At 40.4% G+C, this 17,266-nt stretch overlaps 1 pseudogene; it reads right to left on the bottom strand.

The window, feature by feature from the left end:
* Positions 1-5,468: 5,468 nt before the first annotated feature.
* The window catches only part of LOC119778246, a 99,893-nt pseudogene continuing 88,095 nt past the window's right edge, over positions 5,469-17,266 (bottom strand).

The following is a 17,266-nucleotide window of genomic DNA, read 5'->3' on the forward strand; positions in this document are numbered from 1 at the left end:
GAAAAAAAAAAAAATAATAATAATTTTACTCACCTTTTAAATATTCGGAGTATTTATTTTAGAAAATATGTTTATCTGAAAATCAGTATTGCTTCTTTTGAAAAATTTAAAGTCAATATTATCGGTCTGTATTGTGTGTTGTCTTCTCAGTTCAGAGGGCCCCATGTCTGTCTTTGCCTAGGGCCCCAAATTTCCTAAATCTGCCACTGCTTCTGCATTCGCTATAAGGATGGGACTTGGCTGATGGTAAAAAATTGACTTTATGTGGTGATTTTCTCATCATGGAATGTTTTAATTATGAATATGCTGGATTACTTCTTATCTGTAGACCCTTACAGAGAAATGGAATATAAACAATCTAAGATGAGATTTATAATGCGGCCTCAGGATCGCTTCAAAGGGAGGAAGTCGAAGCTTTAGTTTAAAAATTCTGATTTAAAATGCTGCTATATCTTTATTAATGTCATGATCGGTTCTCTAATGGAGACCCAAAGATGCAGAACACCACTGACAGACACAGGATGAAAAGTTTAACAAGTTTATTGGCACAAGCACATAACATGCAGAAGACTGGTTTGGGCCTGGAATCTGGTTTCACCGGAGTCTGCGTGAGAGACAACACAGTTAAGGACTGTTGACGGGGTTTTGGTTTCCAATGGTGCTCTGATAGTACCTTGAGGGTTCTTGAGGTTCTCCTTGGGAGAGTCACTGTTGGTTCTGGAGAAGGATGTGTTAGCAGAGTCCGTTAGCTGCTTCAGCGTCTCACGTCTTATTAGAACAGACCTTGGCTTGGGTTTCCTTGCTCTTGCCCAGAGCTGCTTGGAGGTTGACTGAGAATCTTCAGGGTTTGGCTCGGAGGGTCGGCTCGGCAGGTTAGCTCTTCCAGAGCTTTCACGGAGGAAGCACGAGTCACCTAGAGGCACAGAGACAAACGTTAGAATCTGACTCGGAATTAAGGACATGGAAAAATCACTGAGATCAAGGCTTTAGCGCTGACCAACTGGAACAACACTGCGGCGTTGAGGTAAGGTCTGAAGGCAGCTTAAATAGTGGATCCTCTGATGGTCTTGATGAGCTGCACCTGTGCAGGAGGCTCCCTCAGAGGATCCACGGCGGACTCTGCTGGAAAAAAATGGTATTTTCTCCAGCTCCCAACAATTAATTGTGCTTTGGTGCTAATGGTGTCCATAAATTGAAATTGGTGCTTGGATTGTGGAGAATCTAAGCTTTCTAAGCATGTATAACATATCTATATTGGTAAAAGTGTTATTTTCAAGCTTACTGCTGTGTACAATCATGTATAATGCAAATATGCACAACGGATCGCCGGCGATCGAGTGGATGTTAAGAAGTAAAAAAATCGTATTTCAAATTTTATTTTTAGGCTATATGGCCTACATGTTCTTTCCACACATATGCTAATGTGCAATGATCTTTTATTAAACTTTCTGACACAGCAAAGATAGCAGAGTGACTAAAGCAAAATATAAAATTTAAAAATCAATATTAAAATCATTTTACCATCCAACCCCTCCTTTATTTTGTCTATTGGAGTTTCTTCATTTGGTTTGGTAAAATTTGTTTTTCTTTGTTTCTGCGGATCATCTTAATTTGGTTTGGTAAAATGTCTTTTTGTTGGGCAGTGAAAGTAAGTATCCTCCTCTTAAGTGATGTAGCTAAGTTACTTTGCTGTTCTGTGATGGGAAACCCAGACAAGAGTCCCAAGGTGGGCAAAAACTTCCCTCTTTGAACTTGTCCAGATTGGGATCCTGCATTTCTATGTAAGGGACTGAAGGTGATGACCTCATCATCCAGGCCTTGCAGGCCTTTCCTGCCTCCAGTACAGTCTACTTATCAACAACTGAATTCTTCTGGCACTGTGATATTTTTAGAACTGTTCTCATTTCATTTTATGATTCAAACTATTTGTACAGGAAGAAAAGAACATAGCCCTCTGGCCCTGCTGATTGACATTTTAGAGTTTGGTGTTGTTATTTGAATTGTCATTTTTTAACCATAAAAAAGTTTTCCTGCCATGTTTGTCTATCAGACCGCCTGCAGAAAGAAAAAGTATTTGCCCTCTTCCTGATTTCCTTATTTTAACAAGTTTTTTCACACTTACATGAGTCAAAACATAAAACTAGTTAGAATATTAGTCAAAGACAAACAAGACAAGTATTTATTATTAAAAATCTAATCTAACCTTTTTAAGCACTGTGCAAATATTCCAGACAAACTTAATCCAAATAAGTAGTTTAATATATCTTTAATTCAAGTAATATTTTTCAGGGTTTGAAATTAAAACCATTTTAGTCACTTTTGGGCCCAAAATGTAAACCGTGCAACTTTGACCAAATGAAATGTGCAAATATTAAAGAAGCAATGCTGCCTATGCAGGCGCCACTGATCTCTCTGACCACCATCAGTAGGCGATGCGGGTGAAGCGTCTTGCCCAAGGACACAACGGCTGAGATGGATGAAGCTGGGCTTCTAACAGGCAACTCTGCAGTAGCAGGACTAACTGCAGCATCCTGTGCTGCTGTCGCCCCCATGGCATTAGCCTGGATGTTGATCAGAGATGAATCAATTTACTATGTTTCAACATAACGGGAAGGTTAAGGCAAAATGCTGAGGGACAAACAGATTGAACAGTCCTGAAAATCTACTGGGAGCTTCAAACATTTTCACAGGAAGTTGTCTCTGCTAAACCTTTCCTATTTGAGAAAAAGAAACTTTCAGATTTTCGTTATCTGTTGAGAAATGTGATAAACATTCTGTACATCTCCTTGGGGCTAAACCCCCCCTGTCCTTAAAACTTAGTGACGCCTCTGATTTCCTCAAAGAAAGAAAACAAAGCTGCTAGAGTTATCTTTTTATTTCCCCGTAAAATAAGGCCTAAAGAAGAAGAGCAGTTAATCCTCAGGGAGGCAGGATTGGACTAAAAACTGTTGGTAGAAATGAGAGCAGAACACATGAGGAGGTCATCCACTCACCTGATCCAGGTTAGATGAAGAACTAAGACAGGCGACACAGACCATCCAGCAACATTTCCAACACTATGGTTTACAGATGACAGGAACTTTGGAAGAGAGCAACTTTGACTCATTGTTTTCATTCTCATTAGCTGAGCTTGGCTGCTGCTGAGGATTATTTTTCTTCACTAACTGCTCAGGGAAACAGGCTTCAGAATGTAACTCTCCTCTTCACATTGACTGAACGTTGGTGGGAACCAAAGCTTCTTTGGGTTCCTGTTGCTTTTCTATCTGGAACAACCAGTCCAGCCAATCTTCACTGACCTCTGGCCTCAATAAGGCATTTCCACTGAGAACGGCAGCTAACTGGCTGTTTCTCTCTTCCTCCCACCATTCTCTAAAAACCTACAGATGGTTGTGGATGAAAACCACAGCAGATTTTTGAAGCACTAAGACCAACAACCATGCCGTGTAAAGCCACTAAAATCACCTTTCCAAGTCTGGGCTCATCCAGAGGCCTATTTCACAGAAGCTGAATTCAGATCCAGGAGGAGATAAAGCCAGGCTTGATCTAGCCTGATCAGTGCATCCTGGCTTTATCCGTTTCACTCTGACCAAGCCAGGCTCCAAAGGTGGGATTATGGCAGATTCATTGATTTAGCAAACAGTGGATCAACTAAATGCCTAAATAGCCTCAGATTCAGATTTCCTAACCACTTCTCTTCCCTGAAAACATCAGAACTGAAGAAGTTACTTCTCATTTTTCTCAACCACAGACAGCCCAGTAACAGAATGACACCATGGGGGCGGAGTTTAGTGGAGCAATGCAGGTGGAGGAGGAGATGAGAAGGTTTGAAGTGGAGGAAGAAAAAGATTCCTGGCTGTTATCAGCGATAGCTCAGGAAGCTGGAAAACCAGTGAACGGCGGTGGTTTGTTAGAGCGCTGAATAAATCCAGAGATCAACAGGGAGAAGATAGTGTTTCAGTTTGACAGATGCGTGAGCTGGACGACCAAAGACATTTTTCACATTTCAGGATGTCAGCCACTGAGGACCTTTCACTGCCTCCTGTAATGGATGTGTCTGAAAGAGGGAAGACTAGCCATGTGGTTCACAGACAACAAACTCTAACAGAGAGAATTCAGTGTTTTCTGAAGGAAAGATCATGAATGATAATGTGACCTATAATGTTATTCTTCCTGATGGGAAATTGGAAAAGGCTGTAGAGGATGGTGGTGTTCTAAGAGATGTGCTGTCAGAGTTTGGGATGACCTTTATGAGCAGTGCATCATGGGAAATGACTTCAAAGGTCCAAACCTGTGACACGACTTTGGAAAAGAAGAAAGGGAAAGTGTAGGGCCAATCATTGCTTTGGGCTGGAAAAAGAAAAGCTCTGAGCCAGAAAACTTTCAGCTGAGCTTCTTGAACAAGCTGCTCTTGGTGTCGCTGAAAGTGATCCATTAAATAGTTTGTTTTTCACACTCAGAGTGAACGAGTGTCTAACAGTGAATGAGGCTGCATTTCAGAGTCTGAAAGTCTTGACAAAGATATTAGAATTGCTTGGTTTGCAGATTTGTCGTAGGCCTCAGACAGCAAGAAACACAGCAGATCTTAAAAGAGCTGCTCACCAAAAACTTCCCCAAGAGTCAGCCTTTGTTATAGAGGAGTGGAGTAATGTGTTTGCACTAAATCAGCCAGAGCTGACAGGAACTTCAGCTGCCTTTGATGCACTGCAACCAACACAACCTAAAATAATCCATTCAGTCACTTTCCATAGTGACCCAAATGCCCTTAAAAACTAATCAGGAAGTAGCTAACTGCAGATCTTAGAGTGATTCCGTCCATCTTTCCAGTTTTCTCAGGTTTTCTCCAGGATCAGATCTGTTTCCAGGGAAAAACATCACTGTGTCCTTCACACAGGTTCAGGGCTTCCAAAGAAGACCTATTGTTCACACATGTGGGGGTTTCTTAGAGCTGACAGTCGCTAATGAAAGCTACCCTGATTTCTGACATGAAATGAACAAAGTTTTAGAGCAACATCTGGATTATGGATTTGATCCCAAAGTAAACAAAATTATTCTGTTTGTATAGATTTAAACACTAAAGTATTAAACCCAGATTACTTCTGCAGGTTTGAACATTTTTTCTAATGAATGTTTCTATAGCTGATGTTTATGATGTTGTGGCTTTAACCAGTTTATAGCTACTTTTGCACAAGTCTGATGGAAGCAGTTGATTAACCTCATTCTAAATAATTATTCACATCAACAAACACCAATGTCTGAAGTTACTGCTGGAGTTTTTTCAACCAATGCAGCTAAAAATGCAGAGTTGTTCTCCTTTTAAAGATGTTTTTCCAACTATACCAAAGAAAATCTTTGGTATAGTTAGAACAAAACACTTGGTAGCAAAGTGCTGAACATTGTTACAGGTTACAATAAAATGAGCTTGAATGGTTCAAGAAGTATTTTTATGAGGTTTTCTTTCTTATTTGCAGTTTTTTAGATCCATTTAATAGGATCCATCCATCCTGGACAGGTCGTCCATCGCAGGGCAACACAGAGACACACAACCATGCACACACACACTCACACCTAAGGGCAACTTAGAAACAGCAAACAGCCTAACAGTCATTAGTTGGACTGTGGGAGGAAGCTGGAGTACCCTGAGAGAACCACGCAGGCACATTCACACTTCAACACTTTAACATGGAATAATGAGCAATTTCTGAGCTTCACACCAGACTGGAAACTAGACGATTGTCCAGATGATCACTGATCCAGACCAGCTGCTACCCTCCAGGACCAGGATAGTAACTAGTAGAGGAAAATATTGGATGAAATATTCTATCTTTGCTGTCTTTAAACTGGTTCAGAATAATTAACAGTGGAAAACAACATGAAATATCAGAACATTTTGAATTAGACACTACAATGATTATTGAGTCATTAAAACATTGGAAGTGAGAAAACAAACATTTCCAAGCTCAGCTCTAACATCTTTGCTTCCAAACGGTCTCCTAAACAGAATCTCTGTCCAAGGACCAATGGGTGCCCCCCCCTACAACTCCTCAGAACAACCAGGACCCCCAACAGCTCACTAGCTTAGGGTTGGTGAGGAAGAGTTGAGGCCAAATGATGGGATTCAGCCTTGGACTCTATTTTCAGTCCAAGCAGCTCCTCCTTAATGACAGCAGCCCTCCTCCACCCTGCTGGGGCCGGACTGGAAGGGCTTCCTGAGTCCATCTGAGGTCCTGGATCGCTCCACACCTGCTTTAGCTAACCTGCTAACAATGAGCCACAGTGGTGGTTCATCAGCAGGAAGATTTTCAGCAGGATCTAAAGGTTTCAGCAGGTGAACATGGAGACAGAATGAATGGAGAGAAATAGAGGAAACACCCAAAGAAAAAAGATCTCAGCATCTGAAACTGCTGCAGCTCTCAGAGAATCAGAAAGACAGAGCAGCTTTTCAGATCTGATCCAGGAAGTTCAGTGGGAATATTAAATCAAAGAGAGAGAACTTTCTGAGGTTTACAACAGCATCAGCTAAATTTAACATTAAAGTTCATTAAAAGTTTGATAAAACTGTTCAGGATTCTTTTTAAAATTAATCTTTTCACAGGTTATAGATCATTTTATTCTCTATTTTAATTTGGATGGAAAAATATCAACATGATATTATGGAGACGATGAAAACAAAGAGAAAAAATGAGTGAAAACAAACAAATCTCTAAACTCAGAGTTCATCATCAGGATCCAGTCAGAGTCTCTTTAAACTCAAACTGCTGCAGCTTCAACCTCTGAGGATCATCAGGACACAGATCAGCTTCTCTCCTCCACCAAGATCAGATCCTCCACCACCTGCAGAGAGAAGAAGGATAAAGAGAGGAGATCAGTGAGTGTTTCAAGCCTCTCTCTCTCCATCAGCTGTCAGTCAGTGATGCAGCACATCCAGGATAAAGAGCAGCAGGGACTTCAGTCCTGTTCAGAGCAGCTGTGGAGCAGAGCCAGCTTCCTTTCAGCTCTCATCTTAACGTGTTGGAGTCAGAGATGGGGACTCGAGTTTGTGACTCGTACTCGAGTCGCACTTAAGTCGCATATTTAATGACTTCAGACTCGACTTAGACTTGCATTTAAAGGACTTCAGACTCGACTGAGACTCGTGATTTCCGACTTGTGAACAATATTTTATTCCAGTGTAAAAACACTTATTCAAGTGTTTTTTGTTTTAATTCAATTCAATTCAGTTTATTTATATAGCGCCAAATTCACAACACATGTCATCTCAAGGCACTTTACAGTTCAACCAGATCATCCAGTCAAATTACTAACTTGACTGATCGCCGCTCGCCTTACCCGCACACAGAAGAGGTAAAAAAAAAAAAAAAAAACCCAAACCGTGAAGCACTCAAGTTCAAGTGTTTTATTTATACAAAAAGCCACAGCAAAAGTGGCATAATAAAACAGTCCTTTTCTTCTCCTGATAAAACCTAAAATTCAAGAGTTTTCCTTAAAAATCAGAGGCTGGAAGTTGGGCTCCGCTTGTTATGCTGCTTCTGGTGCGAGTGATCGGCCTGCAGCACCCACTGGCTGATCCACAGACTCTGCGGCGCTCCAGCACTGTTCCACTCCCTGGCGTGCCACACCCCTTTCCAGACCGATCCAGCTAAAAAGAAGCAGGGAGAACGCCAGCCTCCACGCGCCAAAACCCCGTCGGAAGATATATGCCTGTTTATGCTTTAAGCGAGGGGGAGCGCTACTTACAGGCGAGGTTCCTCCTCTGCCCTAATACTTCTTACTGGGCCATCAGTGCGCCCTCCTGGCGACGGATCCCACCTGCATCTCCCCCGGCAGCGCGTCCGTCTCTGTCACCTGCAGATTCCGTTCTCCTTCTCCTTTCCTTCAGACTCCTTTTATGTCTGCTTTAATCAGCCCTTGCTCACACCTGAGCGCAGCATTACGCAGCGCAATTAATGCACTCCGCCTCCTCAGACAACTACTTCAGTCCAGTGCGCATGGATTGTCACAAGGGAAAAACAAACCAAAACAACCCAACATGCAGGAAAAATTCAAAAGTCTAAAATAAAGGAAAACAATCATATAAAAAAGAAACATCAAAACATGCAAAGCTCAAGAAGAAAATACAAAGAAAAACAAATCATATCTTCCTCTCCAAACATGCAAAGCATACAACTAACATTTAAATGAAAGAAAACCATAAACCATATTTTTCCCTGTGCAACACACTGATGTCACTGACGCAGCATTACGTGGACGGCAGGATTGTGATTGTTTTTTTTTCCACAGTCCTCATTTTCAATAAAAGAGCAGACATGTATTGCTAAAACTAAAAAAAGTTGTAACCACAAATGTCAGGAAATACTGTAAGAAAATGCAAAATTTATCTGGAAAAAAATTTTGCGTGTGCTTTTTTTATTGTATTTTTCATTTAGCAGTTCAAGATAATGATAATTCCATAGATATAATAGCGACCTTTAAGCTATACCGTCTCAGTGACGGAGATGAAAACACAAGGAGAAACAAGCAAGCATGAAAATTATTGCACTTTTTTAAATGAATCAAGTGATTAGAATTTTTTGTGCGATTAATTGATTATTGCGACAGGCCTTCTCAAGACTTGAGACTTGACTTGGACTTGAGCTCTCAAGACTTGAGACTTGACTTGGACTTGAGCTCTCAAGACTTGAGACTTGACTTGGACTTGAGCTCTCAAGACTTGAGACTTGACTTGGACTTGCAAAAAATGACTTATGAACATGTCTGGTTGGAGTGAACACACTGAGCTCCAAGCTCACACAGCTCAACACATTTTTAGCATCCAGTCTGGTTCCTCTGCAGGTTTCCCTCCAGTCCACAGTGGAAACCACCTGCTCAGAGTCCTGAAGGCTTCATTGCTGCACAAACACTGTAGTGATGGATTTACTGCTGCTACATGTTAGCTGCTGCTCCATTTAGACACAGAAACTCTGGCTGCTGATCAACATCTCATCTGTTTCTGAAATATCAGCTGACTAAGAAACACGGAGGCTGTCCCTGAACACATCTGGATGAGACTAATGACAGAAGGACACATGTCCAGATGTGCTGAGTGGACTTCTGTAGAAAGACCACATGGTGACTAAATGGAATGATGGTTTGTGAAATCAGAGCCACTGATTTCCAGGCTGCATTCAGACTGATCTCAGAGCTGTGGCTAAGATGAAACTGATCAGTTGTTTCCTGTTGAAATGAGAGAACAAAGAGTCTGAGATCAGATCTGATGCTCCCACAGTTTGATGGATGAGGACCACTGTCTCTAGACATGTTGGAAGGCTGGCAGCTGGAATCCAGCTTCATTTCCTGGAGACATGAACACAACAACAACAGTCGTCTTCACATCAACACAAACACAGGAACACAACCAGGTTCTGGCTCCTCTGATTGGCTGATTGGTGTCTCTGTGTCCAATCAGGAAGCCTGTCACCGTTCTCCTCCCACTGAGAAGCTGCAGCTTTACTGGAAACACTGGATCTTTGCTTTGATACTAACTGGGTTTAGAACAATCCTGCTGACAGCAGCTGGACTCACTCCAACCATCTACTTACAGAGTCTGCAGTTTGTAGTCTGGACTCTCTACAAGATCCTGCAGCTGCTGAACATCTGACTCCTTCAGGTTGTTGTTGCTCAGGTCCAGTTCAGTCAGATGGGAGGGGTTTGACTTCAGAGCTGAGGCCAAAGAAGCACAGCTGATCTTTGACAAACCACAGTCAATCAACCTGGATAAAGAATAGAAAGATGTGAGCTGATCCAACAGGATGCAGGTTGGAACAGTCCAACAGAAGCAGTTAAAGAGCTCTCATTAATATTAATGCCAACATGCTGCTGCTCCAATAAAGACCTGCTGACTTCAGCTCTTTATCTCTGTCAGCTCCACCAGCAGCTCCATCAATACAAACTCAGCTTCTGCTGCCAAATTCTTCAAGTTTCACAGAAAAAAACAAACAAGTTCTGGAGAACTTTGGAGGAAAGATGAACAAATAGAGATGAATGCAGATCAATTAAACTAGATGATCAATTATTCCACTGTAGGGCTGCACAATACTGGAAAAACTGACATTAGGATTTTTTCTAACTGTGCATCACATAAAGTGTGAAATGAAAAAAAGTGAAGCTACCATCCTGTTGATGATGAACCTGCACTGATCGTACCTCTTTTCATCTTCCATGTTTTCGTCTGTATTTCAGAGTTCTTCTTTTTCTTTTCTATTGCTTTTATTGGAGCTCAGTAGCGGCCCATGCCTAGGTGGATCTCTGCACACAGTGTGTGTCAGCTACCCTTTGTTCAGCCCTAGGCCTTGTGAGCTGGGTTGTGTGTTGGTGTTTCTGCCCTGTTTGCTCCTCCTCCAGTCCAGTTCATTTCCATCCTCCATGACTCTTCCAACTTCAGCTTTGCTTTCTATGTTAGGATATGAACTGAAGGCTCCAAGTCCAAAGACCATCTCAGGAAAATATTTATTAGAATAGAAGATATGAACTTTGTTTTCCAGCTGATTCTATCCAATTCTTCACAGAAATATCAACTGAACGATTTTAAAGACATCCTGTAGAATAACTAACCTGATGAAGGTTAGAAAGAGATCTAGAACCTTCTACCAGTGCTGACCCAGTTCTCCCTGAACTAGAACTGGTTCTGAACTCAGTTCAAGCAGGTTCAGATCAACTGATTCATGTTCATAGTTCTCTTCCTAAATATTCTGAACTCAGTTCACAGCTCCTACTGGAACTAGTTCTCCTTTATTTATCTTCATGCGCTGAAATAAAGTCCAAACATAAACAGGTAATGATGTCCTTCAGTAATCAGGGTCTGGATGATCCAGCAGCCCAGTGGTTCCCAGTCCTGGGTCTCATTTAGAAAACATTGGTAGGATCCAGACTAAAAGTTTACGGACGGCAAACGCCTGAAAATGAAGCAGGACAAAAAAATCCTGATTTCTAAAACTCTGTGAACAAAACCAAGAACTGAGAAAAATGATCAAGTTAAAGTAGTAAACCAAGCAGAACCAGAACATGTTCTAATGACGTGTGAAGGTCCAGATCAAGGTGTGTTTATTAGTCTCCTCGGTGTTGGACAAAGAGCAGAGCTGCAACACAATCCAGAACCAGAACAACACAAGCAGCATCAACTGCAAGAAGAAAGAGATGAGAAAAGTCTTCAAACTCATCCCAGCATTGGATGTGTTGGACTTGACTCACACACAGCAGATAATGTAACACAAATCTGGTCTTTTTCATGTCTGAACGGCCCGGTTCTGATCCGTTCACCTAAAATAAGACCCGATCTGAGCCACGTACATATGTGAACTAAATGGGATCCAGTATCAGAGCAAATGACTTAAAAAAGCTCAACAAGCTGATAAAGAAGGTCGTCTCTGTTCTAGGAACTCCTCTGGAACCTCTGGAGATGATTTCACTAAGAAGAAGATTATGGACAACAGTGAGCATCCTCTGCAGAGGATTGATGAACAACAAAGTGTCTTCAGTCAGAGGCTTCTCCAGATCTGATGGAAGACAGACCACTACAGGAGATCCTTCCTGCCTGCAGCATCAACACCTACAACAACTGGTTAAAATTAAACCTTATGAGTTACTGCAGCATTTCATTTCCCTTCTGGATTAATAAAGTATTTTATGAATTGAATTGAATCTATGGAGGAAGATGAGAAACAGCAGAACCAACAATGCAGGTGATCTGAAGGCTTCTATGAAAGCAAGCTGGACTTCCATTGGACCTCATCAGAACCACAGGCTGATCTCCTCCATGCCACGCCGCATTGATGCAGTCATTCATGCGAAGGAGCCCAGACCCGCTACTGAGAGCACAGAAATGAACAGAACTTTCAGCAGCCTGACATTTCTGCTTCAAATCTCCTTTTCTGATCTGAGGTCATCATTACTCTGCAGAAAATAATGAGTCAGCTCATCTCCATCATCAGATTGATTCTAGCAAAGTGTAAAACCAGAGGATCCAGGTTAACAGGAGTGGACTGGGAGCGCTGTCTGTACACTGCCTCATCACATACTGACTACACTTCTCTGCTCAATGTTATCACAACCACAACACTAAACACTTGGACTGGAAAACCCATTAGTAGTACTGTAGTCATCCCTATTAGAACCCATGACATCACTGTCTCTAGATCCAGTTTTATCCAAGTCGTTGTTTTTTTGCAAAAGAACAACCCAGCCATTGTTGTCATGTGTCGTTGGAGTCTGTTGTTCTGTAAACATTTTGTGTTTAGCCACATCTCTGGATGACTTTAATGAGCTGTAAAACAGATTGGTTTACTGCTGGACATCAAATGTAATATGATGGATAGTGTTTAGACTGATTGGATCTTATAGGTAGTTAATTGGATCCCAGCAGATTATTTTCCAATACCAACAATGTTTATATTCATCTTGACATTGCTTTAGCTAAGGAATGATGTTAAATGCAGAGCTATGCAACTGACTACATTAAAATATCCAAATATTAATATCAAGTTCTGGTTCAGTCCACCTTTTCCTTCATCTAAAACTGCACTAGCAGAGTTTAGTGATCTAATTCAATATGTTTCGTTGTAACTTGTAAAAGTCTTACTAATTACCATGGCAATGCTCACTAAGTTCATGTCATGATTCAAGTGTGTCACGTGACCATGTGAAGCTAGACAGCCAGCAAACAACATGAACAAAGTTCTCCACACAAGGCTTGCTTTGCTTTGAAGAACCTTTATTCAAAAATCTGGTTCTGATTTCTTTTTTTGTAACTGAAATACACAGAAGAAAAAACTAATCACTGACTGATATTGGTATCTGAACATCCTCAGCACATTCTACACTTAGTTAGCTTAACTTTAACACAAATGTATCTGAGACATTTCTTATACTCTTTACACTAAATAATTTCAGCACATATTCATGTGCTTTCTGAGCAAAGCAATCCTTACAAAGACGAATATCTTCCAAGGCAGAAGCGTGTAGAACAACATTTATTTCAACATGAACAGTTTCTGCAGCTTACTGCTGAAACAGGATTTTCCAGAGAAAAAGGACCTCAAAGATATTTTCAAAGTAAGAGCACTCGCTACCTAACGTATTTATCTCGCAGCTCTGATAAAAACGAGATGTCTCTCTCTGATTTATTATAAACCCAAACTCTTTTAGCTGCTTTTTAACATGGATTTTCTTAGACTAATTTTAAACTATTAAATAATTTATTATCTTATTTATGTAACTAATCCATGCTATGAATTGCTTGCTGTCTTTTGACAAAAGGCATGACAGTTTTTCTTCTATAGTAAACTGGAGAAAACAAACAGGCAAATTTAATAATCCAGTTTTTTATAGTAACTACAGACAGCATCTTATTGATGAGCAGGACTTTGTCTCCTCCTAAAAGACTAAATGTGAGAATATTCTGACTTAGACTTAGTCAAACTTTATGTCCCATTTTAACATTGTACTGAAAAAAGTAGAATAAACAAAATGATCTAATGATATATTATGTATTGATCTTTCCTTTGAGTTGGCTTCACTGAGGACCTCTGTTGCAGTCAGTCCATCATTATTCTCATCTGGTCATATCTCTCCTCTGACCCAACAGTTAGCTCTCACTCTCTGTACATAGTGATCTTCATGGACACCTTGGAGGTTTCTTTTCTTTAAAAGACTTGGTAAAGGGAGAGGCAGGGCAAGATGGCGGAGGGAATAGAAGCATAGTCAGCTAGCTCTCCAAAGTCAGGTAAAAATGCCCACAACAAAATTAGAACTCGACAGATAAATCTAAAGCATGAGTGGGATAAGCAAGAGAAGAAGCCGGAAAAATAGTAAAAAGCAAGACAGAATCGAAGAACTGGCTGCAACGGAAGAAATTTCCAAACACGAAGCTAGCAAACACGAGAAAGCCCTAACAGAGGAAATGAAAGAACACGATGGCATGGAGGCGCTGCAAAATGGGCTTGCAGCTATCAGAGGTGATATTAAAACCCTTAAACAAGAGCTGTGTCAGGAGCTGGTAACATTCAAGGACGAGCTTAAGAAAGAAATGAAGGAAGAAATAATGAACCTCCGACAAGAAATAGACCGTCGGCTGTCCGACAATGACCGGGAACTACAGGCACAGCAAGCGAACATTAGCGAGACACAGACTCGCATATTGGAGGTGGAGAAGTGGAAGGTGGATGCTAACGAGGTGCTAACGAAGATGGTGGATCAAGTTCAGCGAATGCAGGAAAAACTAATCGATCTGGAAAGGAGATCAAGGAGAAACAATATCAGAATCTTCGGGTTACCAGAGGATGTAGAAGGGATATCTACAGCTACATTTCTGGAGCAACTTTTTAAGAAAGAACTTGAACTTCCAGAGGGGATCGATCTCCAGATCCAACGAGCCCACCGAGCCCTCGCCCCAAAACCGAGCCTAAATGCAGCGCCGAGGTCAGTCGTGATAAATTTTCTAAAATTTGAGACCAAAGAAACGATCTTGAAGAAAGCCTGGCAGAAAAAAATCCAGGTATCTGGTAAACAAATCTACTTCAACCACGACTATCCGACCGAGATTGTCCAGAAAAGAAAGGAATATTCGGGCATTAAAAAAACATTGAAGGAGAAAGGAATACGTTTCCAGACACCGCTCGCTAAAATTCTGATTCATTGGGAGAACGGGATTAAGACGTACGACAGTGCCAGGTCAGCAGCGCAGGACATGAAGGAAAGGGGCTACACGGTGGCTGAGCCAGGAGGAGACGCTGCAGCAGCGGGGGAGAAACAGCGGCACATCGAGTGAGAGAAAATTTACAAAGCTTCCAGTGGAAATCCTAGATTGTTTTGCTTTCAAAAGAAGTTGACTTTGCGAGAAAAGAGGATTCAACTAAAACCGACTGGGAGATGGTAAGATATTTAAGTTGGACATGTCTAGATGGAGCGCTGCCCAACAGGATGGGAGTGGTTCTAATACTAGGGAGGGGCCCTCAACAGAGGTGAGGATCTCCCCTCCACCCACCAACTGGGACTGGGGGAAGAAGGATACCCGATGTTTGAAAGTCCGCTGGTTTTTTGGTTTATGTTTGGTTAGCATGAGTTCATGCTGGTGCTGGTCTGAGACGCTTGGGTGCATATTTAAAGGGAGTAATAAATCGTTATGACTGATATCAAGATAATGTCGCTAAATGTGAATGGTTTGAACGCACTGAGTAAAAAAGAAAGGGTGATGACAAAACTGAAAAAGGAAAAGGCAGAAATTATATTCTTGCAAGAGACCCATTTATCCAAAACAGAACATGAAAAACTAAAAAAATACGGCTACAGGAATACATACCATAGTTATTTTAAAGAGGGACGTAGAGGAGGTGTTGCAATATTAATTTCAAACACAATACAATTTGATTACAAAAAGGAATTAAAAGACAAGGAAGTAAAATACATAATATTGAAAGGAAGAATAGAAAATTAATTAATAACCTTGGTAAATGTATATGCACCCCCAGAGAGTAACAAAAACTTTTTCAAAAACATATTTGATTTGATAGTGATAGAAACAGAAGGAATTTAAATTTGTGGTGGAGATTTAAATGTAGTTCTGAATCATAATATGGACAAAAGTCATAAAAAACTAAAATTCATTTAGAGTGAAGGAATGCAGGATAGGACACTGCATGAAAAGTGGGATATTCGTCAATATGCAGCACTGTAGATTGTCGTGGAACTTCAGGTTAGCGGCAGTTTACGGCAAATTGCAGGCTTCGCCAAAAACTCCTGTAAATTGTCAGAAATTGACGTGGAATTTCTTAGGCAGTGTTCCCCCCATGCCTCCCCCCCATGGAATTCTAGGGGAGGCTTTAACATGTAAATGAACATGCTGTGAGCTATACAAATGCAAATCAGGGTTGCAGGGGGGGTTTTACTCCAAGTGACATTTTTCTAAAAGGTAAGAAAATCTCTTATACAAAGAGATCAGGCTCAGTATAGCCTCTTACATTTTAGCTTGAATTGATTTATTTAATTAAAGTATAGAGACCAACACAGATCTTTAGCTGACAGAGCAATACATTTAGAGCAGTAATTATTAAAAATTGCATTTAAGATAAAAAATAAAATGTTGTCTGTCAATATGCTCAATTCACAATTACTTAAGTGGAAAAGTTTCAAGAAATGAGTCTTTGATGATTCACTCTATAACATGGCGCATTATCCTGTTGGAATTAGCAATCAGAAGATTGGTACACTGTGGTCATAAGGTCCGGCCAGGTCAAGATCCGCAATTGCAATCGCACCAAACAGGAAAAAGAACATCGACAAATTCCGGTTCATCAAATTAAAATATAGCAGCAACAGATCGGTGACTAGAATAGAAATTATAGCACAATTCTTATATATTAAAAAAAAACCTAACACAGTTTATTTAAATGATTGGATCCAAACTATTGGTTATTCACCAACGAGGAAGCAGATTTCTCATCTCCATCAAAATATTTATTTTATACCGAGGGACTTAAACTTTAATCAAATCCATTCAAAAGAAACTTCTTATTACAGGAATGAAAAGAGATGCTGAGTTTGGGAGTAGAGAACAAGTTCATTCAAAAAAAGCAGTTTTGAATTATCCTTATCCCCGTTACAAAAATCTACAAAAATATATATATATATATTTGGGCAGAAACTGAACATATGCTGGATGATGGTGGGATTTTTTTAATATGTCATATTAAATTAAGCGCTCACAGGGTTCATACAGGAATGAGTGACTCTAATTTAATGCTATTTTAATGCTATTTGAAATGATTTTAATGCCATCAACAAGAACCATGTACACAAGTTATTAGTGTACATGAAATATGAAGGAGCTGTAAGCACAGTTCCATGACTCCTGTATGTATGTAAACACACACACACACACATATATACGTATATATATATATATCCTCTAGCTTTTTCTCCGCCTGGAGCGATATAATATATCTGACGAAATTGTTTTTATAAGCATTTTTTATTAAAGAATTATAAATACTTCGATAAACATATTTAAATAATTTTAGTGCCAATTAAGGCCTTGATTTAAAAAAAAAAGAATGAATTTTAAGTTATTTTTATTGATCCGCGGAAACCCTGGTTCATCTCACGCATGCTCTCTACAGCGGAGGATGTATGCATTATGCTTTTCAAATAAAAAACAAAATCCTACTTTAAATATCAAAATGTACGGTTACCTGCTGGAACAAGTGAAAGTAGTGAGATATTTAGGTGTGTGGATGGACTA

This window comes from Cyprinodon tularosa, unplaced genomic scaffold, assembly GCF_016077235.1.
Source record: "Cyprinodon tularosa strain WSP-4 unplaced genomic scaffold, ASM1607723v1 ctg1309, whole genome shotgun sequence".
Classification (NCBI taxonomy): Eukaryota; Metazoa; Chordata; class Actinopteri; order Cyprinodontiformes; family Cyprinodontidae; genus Cyprinodon; species Cyprinodon tularosa.